The sequence below is a fragment of the Protopterus annectens genome, chromosome 2.part0 (genome assembly GCF_019279795.1).
Source record: "Protopterus annectens isolate FY-2018-M chromosome 2.part0, PAN1.0, whole genome shotgun sequence".
NCBI lineage: Eukaryota > Metazoa > Chordata > Ceratodontiformes > Protopteridae > Protopterus > Protopterus annectens.
Genome location: NC_056728.1, coordinates 583,024,843 through 583,040,246, shown reverse-complemented (window position 1 = coordinate 583,040,246; position 15,404 = coordinate 583,024,843).

The following is a 15,404-nucleotide window of genomic DNA, read 5'->3' as shown; positions in this document are numbered from 1 at the left end:
TTGAAGAATGAGCTTGAGTTTATTTGACACTAAGCTGTTTAAAATGCAATGTAGGGCAGTACTCAGACAGTATTCAGATAGATGATAGATCCTGGAGATGGAGACGTCATCATTAAATGTTTGCAAGAGAGGGATTTGGGAAGGAAATGTGCTCCCAGAGATGTAGTAGTTCCTAGTAGGAAGCTTGCATTGGAAGATGAAAATGCAGCTTTTTGTCTCAGGAGATTTGGTTAAAGAATCTGTGCTTTGTTTCTGTGTTCTGTCCAATTATATGTTTTATTGTTTTGTAGTATGATTACAGAAAGGATGACAGATCTTCTTGTCTTTTTTTGTTTTATGGAGATTGCTTTTTTAGAATTAATTGAAATTATGGCTAGTTTCCTGAGTTCAAGGAAAGTCAGGTGTAAGGTTTAGAAAGGGAGTGTTAGGGAAAGGTTTTTTGTAAGCTAACGTGTTGAGCTAAAGTTATAGACTGGTGGAGGTTAGGATAAGCAGACATGAGTAAGGAAAGACAGGAGCTTCACTCCCCCACCCCACTGTTCTTAAATTAATATCTTAAAAGTAAACATTTGACATTCCTGCTTTTGGCACACACACACACACACACACACACACACACACACACACACACACACACACACACACACACACACACACAAACACATACTCACCCCTCAAAATGCTCCAGGAAACTCAGCCTGTAACTCAAACAAAATAAAATTGACCTTCTATTCCCCAAATACCATAGACATTCTCAAACACAACCTATATGTCTACAATTCCATAACACATAAGTTAAAATTTAAAGTGAAATCACTTCTCCCCAACCCTAAAACTCAGTCGCAGCATCCTTCCTAATGCTAGGCCAACAACATCTTCTTGAACCATTAACTCCAACATTCTCATGCAAGCCACCTCTATACCACAGCTCAACGCAAGACTACTTGCTCTTCCTTTTACATCATGTGCAAAAACATCACAAGTACCTGCAACAAACTACCATAATTCCATGCCTGACTTCCCTTGTCTGCATCACATAGGGTAGTACTAACTGAAACCTGGCTGAAAAAAAGAAACAAAAAATATCAAAATTCTACCCCAACTACAATATACTCAAGGGAGGCAGGGTTACAATAATATACAAAAATACACTGCAGCTTCTCTCTTCACTGCAAAACTTCTCACAATTTGGAAAGGCAGAAATTTTCATATTTATTCTCAGATTCAAACAAAACTAAACGTTATCCATCACAGGTGACTATTTTCCATCTGGTATCAATATTCCTAATGCAGAGAACTTCTACTGGCTCTCATCTAACATTCCCCAAGAAAAAAATATTTTGTCTGACTTCAGTATTGACTGTCTCTCTCACTCTCTCTCTCTTCTGACTCTCTTAAGAAATCAATAAAACTTTATGGACTCTTACAACTAATCATCACCTTCACCTATTCTAATAATCATAACAATAATGGAAATATGTTTGACTGGATTCTTAATTCCATGCCACATAAAATCTCTATCACAGGTACCCTCCAAGACTCAATGAGTGATTATCTCCCTAATTACTTAAGAAGAAAGCAAACTAATATACAAATACAACAACATTTTGGCATAGCAAATCTTGCATAATTTAACATAGAGACCTTCATCTTTTATCTGAAACTTTATAATTAAAACATACTAAAATATCTTCCACTAGATGACACAGTAGTACTTTTTAATACCATTTCTTGAAAATCCTAAATGCTTTCTCAGAAAAAAACAAAACAAAAAAAAAAACACACGTCAAGGCCAACCTTGCCCCTAGTTGAACTGAAATACAAAATACCTCCTAACAGTTAGAGACATAATATGGACTATATAGCTTTCCAATGAAATACCAATAGATTTCTAAAAGATCAGACACCTCAGAAACCAAACCAAATATCAAATTAAGATGGACAAAAACATACTATACTGATCTGCAACATATAAACTCTCAGAATCCAAAAACATTCTGGTTCTTCATAAATAAGCTACTGGCCATGCTACTCAACCATCTGCTATGCTTAACCCTAACAAAAATCCTTCTAATATGGCTGATGCCTTCAACTCCCATTTTATTCAGTCAGTCTCATCCCTCCTCCAAAACTCCCCTTATACCAATAACCACACTTTAGCTTTGCCTACTATTCCTCCTTATAGCCTCTCATTCCAGTTTGTCCACACCATATAAATAAAAAAGATAAAACATACCTGATGAATACCTTAAGATGGCAGCTGAAGCTGTAGACTACCTCATCCCAATTCTAATGCATTGCTCTGTCAGTGACAACAAATAAATATCTATTTACATAGGTCCACAGCTGATCAATACATTAAAGTTATATATATCAACAATTAATATTTTTCAAGCAAGTCTTTAAGTTTAAGCCAAGATGTATATGAATGCGTAACATTAGAAGTTTTTATTTTTATAATATGTAATTCACTACTGCAAACAATTTTGCCATCCTAATACATTCAGCACAAGAGAGAGTAACTTTACTTTTCGAATTTTTAGTAATTACTTTTCTGGCTACACAAAAATGGATGAAAAAAGAGGTACTTGGGTTTTTGGAATTATCTCAGGAATTGGAACATTAAGTAAAACTAAAGATTTGGAAATATTACATCTATCTGACGACAGAGCTTGAATAAAGTTATTAATTTCTTTCCCAAAAGGGGAGATGACTTCGCATTCATATACTATATGTCTCCAATCAGCTATTATTTCAGAATCACATTTCTAGCATTTAATTCTATCTGATTTATACAAAATTGTAATTTTGTTAGGCATGACAAAACCTCTGTGTAAGAATTTCGAAGTGAAATTTTTCCAGTATAATGAAGATGTGGTTTTAGCCAAAGGTTTTAATATTTTCTTGCATTCTTCCGAAAAGTCTTCATTATTAATTTTTGTGGAATAATTCCAATAGGAATTGTCTAAATATTTGAAATCTAACTTAAAAATTGTATACATTTCTGACAAATATGATTTATTTTTCATTACATTATTATTGATATTTATTAAGACTTCCACTAACTTGGGGCACAATTTCTTATCTAGGTTAAATATCTTATTTATCTTTGTGTTCACAAAGTCTCTAAATGTCTGTAAAATAAACCAGTTGTCAGAATATATATATATATATATATATATATATATATATATATATATATATATATATATATATAATTATCAGTATTATTTAAGAACTGATGCCAATACATTGTTACTTTGTTGTTTCAGTATAAGCATGTTGTTGAAGTTATGAGTTTCTATGCAGTTATTTGTATATGCAATTGGAAACATAGAACATATGAAGTCTTTAATACAATGGTTAGAATATAGGAACTTTTGGAAAGAGAAAATTATGTTATTTAAAAAGGGAATTTGAAAAGAGGGTGTAATTCCATTTATGCAAACATCTTTTAATAACCATATATGGGATATATTTATTATTTACTAATAATATTTTTTGATGTATTTGTTTCCATTTTGAATCATAAAATGAATTTATCCACAACACTATAGCTTTTACAACTGTTGAAGTAGCATACAATTGAATATTAGGGAATCCTATTCCACCATTACCCCAACCTTTTCTTAGCCAGTCAAAAGAAACTCTTGGTTTATTAGAATATCAAAAAAAAATTAATTTGAATATTATTTATCTTCTTCATTAATTTTTTTTTTTGGTGGAGATAGTACTAAAGATTGTAACACAAACAATATTTTAGGGAGAATTTGCATTTTAATAAGTATTAATTGTTCTTCCATGGTAAAGAAGAATTTGTTCCAATTTGTGACTAAACTTAAAATTTTATCAGTAACCTGCTGAAAATTTATTTGTATCATTTCTTTACTATCAGACATAATGGTTATACCAAGGTATTTAATTTGATTGCTACTCCAATTGAAGTGAGAATATTTTTGTATGTTTTTTAAAATTTTTATTAATTAATAATGCACTTGTTTTATTATGATTAAATCTTAAGTTTGAGATTTCTTGAAACTGACACATAGAGCTAATTATATGTTCTAGTGAATTTTCTATATTTCCTATTATGAATAAAATATCATCAACAAAGAGTTGAATCTTTAGGTTGAAATCTTCTTTTATTTTGATATCATTAATGTTCTTATTGGATCTATAAGTATTACCTTTTTGTAATTTAAAGGCATTAGAAAGAAAATAACCTATTTTAACATACACGGGTTATTCTATTGCTTAGAAATTAATGCAATTAGCTCAGGTGAGAAAATATATACTCTGAGTGTTTTAAACAAGTGCAACCAATTAACTGCGTCACCTCACCTCAGGCTTTGTCCTGACCAAATAGTGCACTGCTACAGTCATCCCTCTCCATAAAGAGGGAGCAACTACAGACCCTGGAAATTATCGCCCCATTAGCCTGACGAGTCTGATATGTATGGCTATGGAGCGCATCATCATGGACCTAATTAACAAGGATCTAGGGAATCTCCAAACTCTAGATCCCACACAATTTGGTTTTGTGAAAAGTAGATCATGCCTGCTCAACCTGGTTGACTTCTTTGAGTCAGTCACCAGAGCTTTGGATGAGGGCAAGGCAGTTCATACAGCTTACCTCAATCTGGCCAAGGCCTTTGATACTATTCCCCACACAGGAATTATGATAACCTCACCAAACTAGGCATCAGCCCCTATATCACTAGGTGGGTTGAAAACTGTCTCACAGATAGAACCCACAGTGTGAAAGTAGTGGACTCCAAGTCAGACTGCCAACCAGTCATGAGTGGAGTCCCACAGGGATCGGTCCTAGGTCCTCTCCTGTTTGGCACCTACTTCTCAGAAGTCCAGGCCAACATGGAGGGACTCTGGCTGACCAAGTTTGCAGACGACTGCAAGCTGGGAGCCATTATTAACTCCCCAAGTGATGTAGACATCCTACAGAAAAGCTTCACTGAGACCAATGACTGGTGTTGAAACCATGGCCTTAAGCTTAATGCCAGAAAATGCTTTGTCATCCCCTTTGGGAAAAACTCAGTTCCCACTAATTACCACATCGATAGGAGCCCACTGAACACTGAAGGTGTTATAAGAGATCTGGGGACACAGGTTGTCATCGAGTATAATGCCCCATTTGGCATGTACCTCACTAGACACATGCAACAGCTGGAAAGGCCACAAAAGTACCTCATGAAGAGGATCCTAGGCTTTAAACACATGTCCTACATGGACAGATTCAAAAAACTCCAGCTATTCTCTGTCTCATATTGTCTACTAAGAGGCGATCTCTGCATGACTTACAAAGTCATGTCTGACCCAGCTCTGTTAGAAATGCTACATCTAAAGAAATCCCAATCCCTCGGCACCACACGCTCCAGAGACCTCAACCCCATTACTACAATCAGCAGAGCATGCTGGAGGGACAGGTTCATAACCCAGAAACTGCCCATGCTCTGGAATAGACCTCCCATACATGTCAAGCAGAACACCTTGCTGACCCTCTTCAACAGAAATCTTTTTTTTTACTCAAATGATTTTTATTTTGATGAAATAACACAATAATTTAATACATTCATAACATTCAATAACTATTTACAGTATTTACATTCAGCCTAACAAAAAAGATTCAGATAAAAAAATTTGTAGTTAAATAATACGTTAATATATATAAACTATGATAGTTAGAAAGAGTTTGGTTCCATCTGTAGGGTATCAATCAAATTCAAAACTTTCCTCTACAGACTATTAACCAATGGCTTAGGAAAAGTTCTTAACACTTTGTTTTTTTTTTTCTCTATTAATATGCATTTCTTCAGTGATTATAGGAATTCCTCCATTGTGAGTACTACATTAGAGTTCCATCTTCTAGTTATACATTTTCTGGCTATTGCTAACATTGTCCACAACAAATACAGGTCATCTTTCTTCATATTATTACTTTTAACAACATTCAATAAAATTAAGGACTTTGTCAAAACAAATATATCAGTATAGATAGGTGGAAGAAATTTGTTAATCTCCTTCCAATATGGATTAATATTAGTACAGTCATAAAAAATATGAGACCAGTCAGCATTAGTGGACAGATGACATCTCCAACATAACATGCTGTTTGAAAGGTTCATTTCTGAGATTTTCTCAGGTGTCAAAAAGGATGTGTGTAGAATTTTTCAATGAAAACTCCTCCAGAATTGTGAGTAAGAAGTTAGTTTAACTGAAAATAAAATGTTTGTTTTATCTTCCATTGATAATGATACTTGAAACCCTTTAGTTAGGTATTGCCAGTAAGAATCTTTAGGAGCTGTCTTATAGACAATTAAAGTGTTATATAGATATGATAATTCATTCTTAACATTGATGTTATTATATAGAATTCCAAAAATTTTGGTATGGTTTTGAAGGATGAGTTATGTATTATTCTACATAGATCCTTAATGTATGCTGTGATACTCTGAAGAACCAACCAGTCATTAGGGGATAGGCCATAGGTTGACAATATACTTTGTGTGTTCAAAGCTTGTTGGCTTTCAATGCATTGCAACCAACAAAATAGGTTATTATTTTCCCATAAACCAAAAATCTATGTGTTTTATCAGGGGAAATCCATTGTAATAGTAAATGGTATTAAAATCTATGTCACAGTTTTATATCTAAATTAGTGTTAATGAATTTTCTAAACACATCAAAAATATTGTTTATTAGTGTTAGTTTAGTTAATTTTGTTGTACTATACTGTAAATTTAAACGTAAATAGTGCCATATCTTATCTTTGTCAGTTACCAAGGCATTCTTTAATAAACAATTTTCATTCATTAGTATAATGGAGTGCAACTGTTTCCAATTGGAAGAGTATCTAGGTTTTATCTAATTCATCACTATTTTAATTATAGATGCCTTTATATAAGTTTCAATCTCTGGGAATTTTAACCCCCCTTGTTTCCATTTTCTGATATGATGAGAATATGCCACTCTATTTCTTTTGAGGTACCATAGGAATTTCATCAGAGTTGAAGTGATTTCTTTAAAGATTTTCTTTCCTGGTGGAAGTATAAGGGCTTGGGCTATATATAATATTTTAGGTAACAAAACCATTTTTATCAGTTGTAACCTATCATCAAATGTTATAAACAAATTATTCCATTTGCTTATTAATATTTTTGATTAAGTCTATGTCTTTAGCATAGTTAAGCTGTAAGGTTTCCTCTATATTCTTGCCTAGGACTATTCCTAAATAGTCTAGAGTTGAAACTTGGTTTCCAATAATATGATTAACTGGAACCTGTATGTTCTTTTTTGTTTAATAATAAATATTTTGATTTAGATTTGTTGAAGGAGAGTCTTGAGATTTTTTTGGAAATTTGTTGTTACTATATCCACTTCACCTAACACTTCCTTAAAGCTGGGTAAGGTAAGTAAGACACCATCAGCAAACATCATTATTTTAGAAATATATTGGTCATATATATTTATACCTCTTATCTTTGGGTTATTACGTATTAAAATGGCAAGTATTTCTATGGCCAGAGCAAATAGGATAGGGGACATGGGACATCATTGTCTAGTACCTCTAGTGATTTGGATTGCTTTGGTAGTAAAGGGAGCTAATTTGACATATGCTAGATTATTTACCTAGACTTTCTTTATCATTGATATAAAAAAGGGGGGAAAAATCAAATAACTGTAAGACTTTAAATAAATAACCCCACTTTAAGGAGTCAAAAGCCTTTTGAATATCTAGACCTATTATCAATGCTTCATGGTTTCCTCTATTTAGGTAATCTATCAGAGTTAATACTCTTTTATTATTATCCTGTGTATGCCTGTTATGTATGAAACCAGTTTGGCCTTCATTAATTATTTTAGATATGGGTATTTTCAATCTGTTGACCATAATTGACATAAATAGTTTATAATCATTAGTCAAATAAGAAATTGGTCTATATGAGTTGCAATGATTAGGGTCCTTATTCTCTTTTAATATAGGGGAAATTAGAGAATATATCCAAGAAGGAGGAATATGTGCTAATGTTTGAACTTCAAGAAAGTTTTTATGTAGGAGAGAAATTATAGAAGAAGGGAACAATCTCTACATTTCGATAATCAAGCCATCTATTCCAGGTGCTTTAATCCCATCTATAATTTTCTTTTGAGAAATCGTTTTTTGTAGATCTAACTTAAGTTCCTCAGGAATTCTTGTTATGTTGGCAACTATATTCTCTAACATCTCACATTAATTTGTACTTATTTTATCTTTATGATGCTCTACATAATGATAATTAAAAGCCTCCAGAATGTCCCCTATGTCTGAGACTTTTTTCATTTTCCCTTCATGAAAGATACTATCAATGTTATTAATTTTTGATTGTATCTTAACTTTCATGGATAGGTTATGAAGATGCTTAGGAGAGGTAGCATAATAATTTAATTTCAGTTTTTCCATAGCTAAATTAGTTTTATGGGATAATATTTTATTGTATTTCTTATTTGCTTCTTCTATTTTCCTCTTATTATCTGTGGCAATTAAGTTTTTATTAGATTTAAGAGATAATATTTGATTTTGGAGTTGCTGTAAATCTGAGTCCCATTCTTTAATTTTATTTTTGTACCAGCTAATGGTTTTACCATATAGACAGGCCTTAAGAGAATCCCAAACCATAATTGTGTTTGCTTCAGGTTTATAATTAATCTCTAAGAAAAGCTGAAGTTCAGAAGTTATCCAAGATTTAAAGTCATAAGTTTTTGTGATATATGAAGGAATCATTGAAGTAATAACTAATTGATTGAATTCCAAGTGTATTGTTAACAACAGGGAATTATAATCTGAAAAGGGACAAGGTTCTATTGAAAAATTCAAGATTTTAGAATAAAGATCTTGTGAGATATAAATTTTATCTATTCTAGTTTGGGTACAATGTCTGTAGTCCTGGTGTGAGAATAGCAAAGAATTTGGTCCCAAAGCATTAAAGGTATCTTTTAATTTAAACATTTCTGTCCATTTTTTAACTGTTTGGCTGAGGACGATAGTCTAGGAGATTTCCTATTGGTAGTTTCTGTAATATCTGTGATACAATTGAAATATTACAAATATTACCTTTAGAAGTAGTTGTAATAAAGTCTAAGTGTTTCTTAGCTAGTCCAACCCCCATACCCAGAAACCAGTATAAATTAACTGGGGTCCAAATTTAACCAGGGTCCAAATTCTATTATTAAACTTAAGTATAACTAAGGCCATGAGTCCATCATTATCTACATGTTTGTAAATAATTTAGGGATTTAAGAATGTCTTTTTCCATTGAATTGTTACTCCTCTGGTCTTATTTTTATAAGAAGATTGAGCAAGTATTGTGTATTCCTTAGGGTCCCACATAAATGTATAATTTATTTTAAACTGTGTCTCTTGGAGAAAAACTACTTGAGCCTTGTTTAGTTTAAGATATCTTAGTAGTTTGGCTCTCTTATATGGGTTGTTTAAGCCATTGGTATTTAAGAATATCAACGTTAAATCCATATCAGAATTCTTTAAAGATAACAAATAATAAAGGAACTTGTATTAATAGAATCCTGTATACATAATACTCTTCCTGAATAGACAATAGAATATCAATTGTTGTATTTCTATTTATCTCAATCCAAATAACTTTCTCCATGAAGGATAAAAGTAAAACAATTGTGTCAGGCATTTCAAAACTTAAAAAACAGTTAAATAACAAAAAAATTACATATTTCACTCTGATAAAAAATTTAATACACCCTATACATGGAATGAGATACATTCCTAGTTTAGCAAACAAAACTAAATCTGCTAGACTATCTATCCCAACCATCACCCTTTGTTGGTTCGAGCCCATGAAAACAAAGGAAAAAATGGAGAATTTATTATAAATTAAGAGTAAAATAGTAGTGATAAACAACTAATCAGATATTAATTCCAGTTAGGTTTTAGAGATGAGTTGCATACACTATTATAAGAAACATTAAACATTTATACAGTAATTATTCACTAAGGATGCAAGAGACACATTAGGATATATATATAATCTGAATTTAGTGTTTAATAGACTAAGGAAACATTAACTTTATTAACAATCTAAATGATTACCCAAACTACCTAAGCATGTCATCTGTATTAGTTCTAATAAAAACTTCAAAATGGCAGAAAAAATCAAAGAACCATTTTAGCATTTGTTACTTGCCCTCTGAATAAATCTTATCATGACAAACTCCCACTAAATAAAAACTTCACGAGAATTGGATGTTAGCACATAGTGAGTGTGTGTCATTCCCAAAAGATGTTAACATAGATTTTTAGAAATATTCCATATGGCATATTTGTCCTTAATTAACTCCTAAACTTTTGGAACAGCAATGTTTAAATAACTGACTAAAATCAATAATAATTAACTGGCATCAGTTAGAAAGACAAAAAATTGTAAAAAACATTATTTATATAAAACTTTCTATGGATAACAGGTCTTAAAAGTGAATGACTCAAAGGCAAAATTAAGATAGAGATAGCTGCAAATATATACCATAGTAATAGGGTAATACTGAAACTCATAACTTGTTTATTGTGTTATCACAATTCATAGATATTACTGAGCTCTTTCCCTGTCATAAAGTGCTATATGCTAAAAGACATGACTTTATAATAACTGAACACATGACATCTCAAATATAAATAATATCTGGGATACAATAAGGAAATCAACATATTAAATGCAAAGTAATTATATTTCAATCAAAATTATTCACACATATATTTGTTAGGGTTTAGTATGGTGTTTGAGTACCCTTACAGTTATTACCGTTAGTCATAAGCATTTCCTGTAAATGTATAAGCCTATACTAAACACTTGCTAATTGCATTGGAAAGTTATTTATACAGATCTATTTATAAAAAACTCCAGTATATTCACTAGAAATAGTGGCTATAATTAACTGTTTACAAGAAAAAAATAACATTTCTGTATATATTTGATCACAAAATATAGTCACTATTATAAAAGGGAACCATGAATATGTTTGCAGACAGTGTAGCTCATAATTCTTGTAAAAGAAGCGTACTATGCTACATTAACCAATCATAGACTGGACATTCACAATTAGGCTTGCATATACATATTAGATGTAATGTAATCTGATCTGCATGCATAGAATGCATGATGTCACGAGCTAAGTAAAAAAGCTTCACTTCTTAGATTTCAAACTGACATTTTCCCACCCAGCACGCTACACAGTACAGTTTCCTGACCTCACTTTAACTGTATCACAAAGTCTGCTTATTTACAGTAACAAATGCAAAGTTTAACTGTCATATACTTCCAAACAGTAAAATAACATTCAATGCCAATGAGAGAGAAAACAGAACTTTAACATTAAACTCTACAGGAAACATAACATGTAACCATTTAAAAACCTTTTGCCGTAAAACATACAAGCATATAACTGTCAGAGAGACCCAATTTATGTCAAAAGCCAGCAAACAGCTTTTTGTTCACACAGGTACCAATATATATTCTGAAACAATCAGAAGTTGTAAATATAAAAAAAAAAACTAGTTAATATATACTAAATTATAGATATGTCCTTTTGTACTTCCGCGGTGGTGCAGCGGTAGCATTGTTACCTCACAGCAAGAGGTTCTCCCATTCGATTCTCTGCTTGGGTTGGGAGTGCCTTCTGTGTGGAGTCTGCATGCTCTCCCCACGATTGAGTGGGTGTTCGAAAGACATGCATTGAATGGGCGTGCTTTCATTGGGCGTTGGGCTGGCAACTTGACACCATAAAAACCAACTGCCAATCATTAGCGGACCGGAGTTCCGCTGTAGCGACTCCTAACCGGGAAAAGCCGAAAGAACAACAACAACATAGATATGCCCTTTTATCCCATGTATCCAAAACAGTTTTAATAAATAATCTAAGCAGTGCCTATGCCTGTGTAATAACTCAGAAGAACATTTAGCAGGGCAAAGGGCTATATATTATTTGAAATAAAGCATGTCATCTTAAGGTCATAAAAGCAAAGATAGCTCACTGTTCAATTATATCATTCAATAAACCAGTAATATTATACTAATATACTAAAAGCATAAACAGTTATTTAAATTGTAAAGGAACAAAAAAAAGTATAGAAATGAAAAAGCAAAACGAAAAAGAAAAGCAATAAGAAAAATACTGTCATGACATACCTTACTTGAAGATTTAGAAAGTATAAAACAAATTAAAGTCCAGTTGCAGTAGATGGTTATAGAGATTTAGTGGGAACAGCAATCTTTGACTCAGATTTTTGTTTTTATCTTTTTAACATCAGTCCAAGAAGATTTATCAGTAACTCTCTTCAGAGATGCAGATGCCCATTCCATATCTTCAGGTAAGGAAATAATGTTATTGTTTTTAATAAAGGCAGTGGCTTCCTCTAGGGTATTAAAAGATTTCATTTCATTCTGCTATAGAATTTTTATTCTAACAGGAAAGACAAGCTGAGTTTTGATGTCATTCTGCTTTAACAGTTTTATTAATGGACAAGCTTCTTTTCTCTGTTCCAAAACCCTGGTAGAATAGTCATTATCAAACCTAACTGGGTTTTGGTTAAATTTTAATGAACTTTTCCACCAGGCAGGTTTTAGGACCAACTCCTTGTCCAAATAAGATAGAAACTTTATGACTATTGATCTGGGAGGAGAAGAGGAGGATGTTGACACTGGCTTTCCTAAAGCTCTATGAGCCCTTTCAAAACCAAAGGACAGACCCTCCTTTAAATCTAAAATCTCTGGAATCCAGGTATTCAGGAAAGAAATGATATCTTCTCCTTCAGCTCTCTCAGGGATGCCAAAAATCCTTATATTTGACCTCCTCTCCCTGTTTTCCAGGTCATACACTTTATTGAGAAGCCAAATGTTTTGTTTGATTAGAAAATCTTTCTGGCTTTCTTCTTCCTTCAGTCGTCCATCAAGATCATTCATGGATGCTTCTAAGTGTGTCATTCTGGATTGATGCTGCTGTATAAGTTCCTTGAGAGAGTCTGTTTGTTTCTGACAGTTTTCCTTGAGGTTTTGTAAATTCTTCTTAAAATCATCCATTTTTAGTGAGAGTTCTTGTAGAGCAGATGTCACAAGCTGCATTTCTTTTTTTAAAGCCATGTCAGAATGAGAAGTCTTCGAACTGCTCATCACCACAACTGATATATTCTCCTTTATAATTTGACAGGAAAAAACTTTCCTAAGTTCACCAAAGTTACTAATAATATAATTTATACTTTCATCTATCAATTCTAAGTATTTTTGCTAAAATAAAATAAGTTATTTCCTGCTTTTTATATTAGTTTCATGGAGCTCTGAAAAACTGCTGCTATCAGTTGGCCATCTTGGCTCCACTCCCCTTCAAGAGAAATCTTGATGAGTGGATGGGTAATAGAAAGTTCACCCCGGGATCACTCCAGTGGCTCTTCTTTATAGAGGCACTGGGAACTAATGTCGGGTGGTAGGATGCCAGGACACTTCTATGGACTAGACTTGTAAAGGCTTTAGGGCCAATAGCCTAGTACACACCTATGAACATATGTTGTTGACTAATGGCTGTATACATGGTATAACATGGTTATCTCACATGCTCATCCCCATGCATGTCCCCATATTTCTATTGTCATACATGTATGATGCACAGTATCAGTTCCACATGCTGTGTGCTTTAATACACATGCAGATGTGAGTCATATGTCTGTGTTTGCATGCCAGAGCTCAGAGATAATGATGGCTACCTTCTATATACACCTCTGATGTTTGGTTGTGAAGAAAGTAGAACAAATAATTGCAACAATAAATGATTTCAACTTATTGCTGTTAGAATCAGATGCATGTACACTGTCCTCTCCTCAATAGCACATATCAATGATTTTTAATAGTGGTCATATAAATTTCCTATCATATGTAGAAATGAGTTTGTTTTGAAAATGGTTGAAATAAATTGTTTTTGTCATTTTGCATATAATAAGAACGTATTTAGAAAAGTCAGCAGTGGCATTCTTTCTTTCTTTTACTGAGCACATCTGAGACCCAAATGTTCCTCATAAGGACTTCAATTTACATGTATCAGTTACAGTGTTACAAGGTTTCAGCAAGCATGAAAGTTTTAAAACACAGGCCATCAAATTCTTTCACATTTTATTGAAGCCATGACTCATTTGCATGTTCCATAAGACTGCTGATAATTGCATGAGCCATAGCTGAAAGAGGAAATGAGGATGACAACAGAAAATAACAAACTAATTTTATGTAAAAATTGCTTTGTATAAACTTTGGATGAGCTGAAGCCCTGCGTTCCAGTATAACAAGCCACCGCTGTTGGAAAGAGTTGTACACAACAAACTGAAAAGTTTACCACAAGGCACTCATAAGAACCCAGTACAGTGCAATGGAACATATCAGACAGTGAAAGTGCAAGCTCATGAATTCCACATCTAGTGGTCATGTATAAAAGGCTTTATCACAGTCATTGTTTGATTTCTTAGCAAAACATTCAGGCAGTAGCAACATGGTATTTAACTGTAAATGTGCATCTAAGACTCCAGTTCTTCAGTAATGAATTGAAACATTCCAAGTTAGCTGCTTTACAGCCATGACATTTTAACTATGGCATGTTACAAATATAAGATCATGAGTTTGTTGGAGATATGTATATGGTTTTCAGTTCTGATATCATGAAAAATGAGTGCACGTGCATTCTGGACATTTGTTTCTCCTTACTCTTTTATCAGAGGTCTAATACACCTCCAATCTCCACCAGTTCTGTGGCACAAAGAAATGAAGCCTTGACCAATGCCCTGTTACACCTTCTTGGAGTATATGCTGCAGTTTACAATGAGGATGGTAGCAACAAAATAAAATGAGCATATGCTATGTGTGTTTCTTGCAAGTTTCAAAAGAGAAAAATAAGTTTTATCTAATTTGTCCCTCTACTGAACTCACATTATTGGGCCAATCATTTATTGTATGGAGAATTGCCTGTAGCGGGCAGATGACTGATGTCTGTGCTTCATCAGCCAGTCATATGACGAGGCAACTGTTAATCTTGGGAGACAAACCATCTGGATTAATTGTAAACTGCTAGATTTTTTCTCTTTATACAACACGATGGCGACCTACTCCTGCATTTTGTAAAATTGACCACTGCTTTGTGAAAGAATATGAATAGTGTTTTATAAAAAAACATGCCAAAGGCACAAGTCATCAGGAGCTGCTTGAATAACTGAACTATTTGTCAAGAATAAATTCTGGAAATGTTTTGTGTCTGTAATCAGGAAGAGTGTGTGTGTGTGTGTGTGTGTGTGTGTGTGTGTGTGTGTGTGTGTGTGTATGTTTGAGGGTGTGTGTGCGTGTTTGTATGTGTGCATG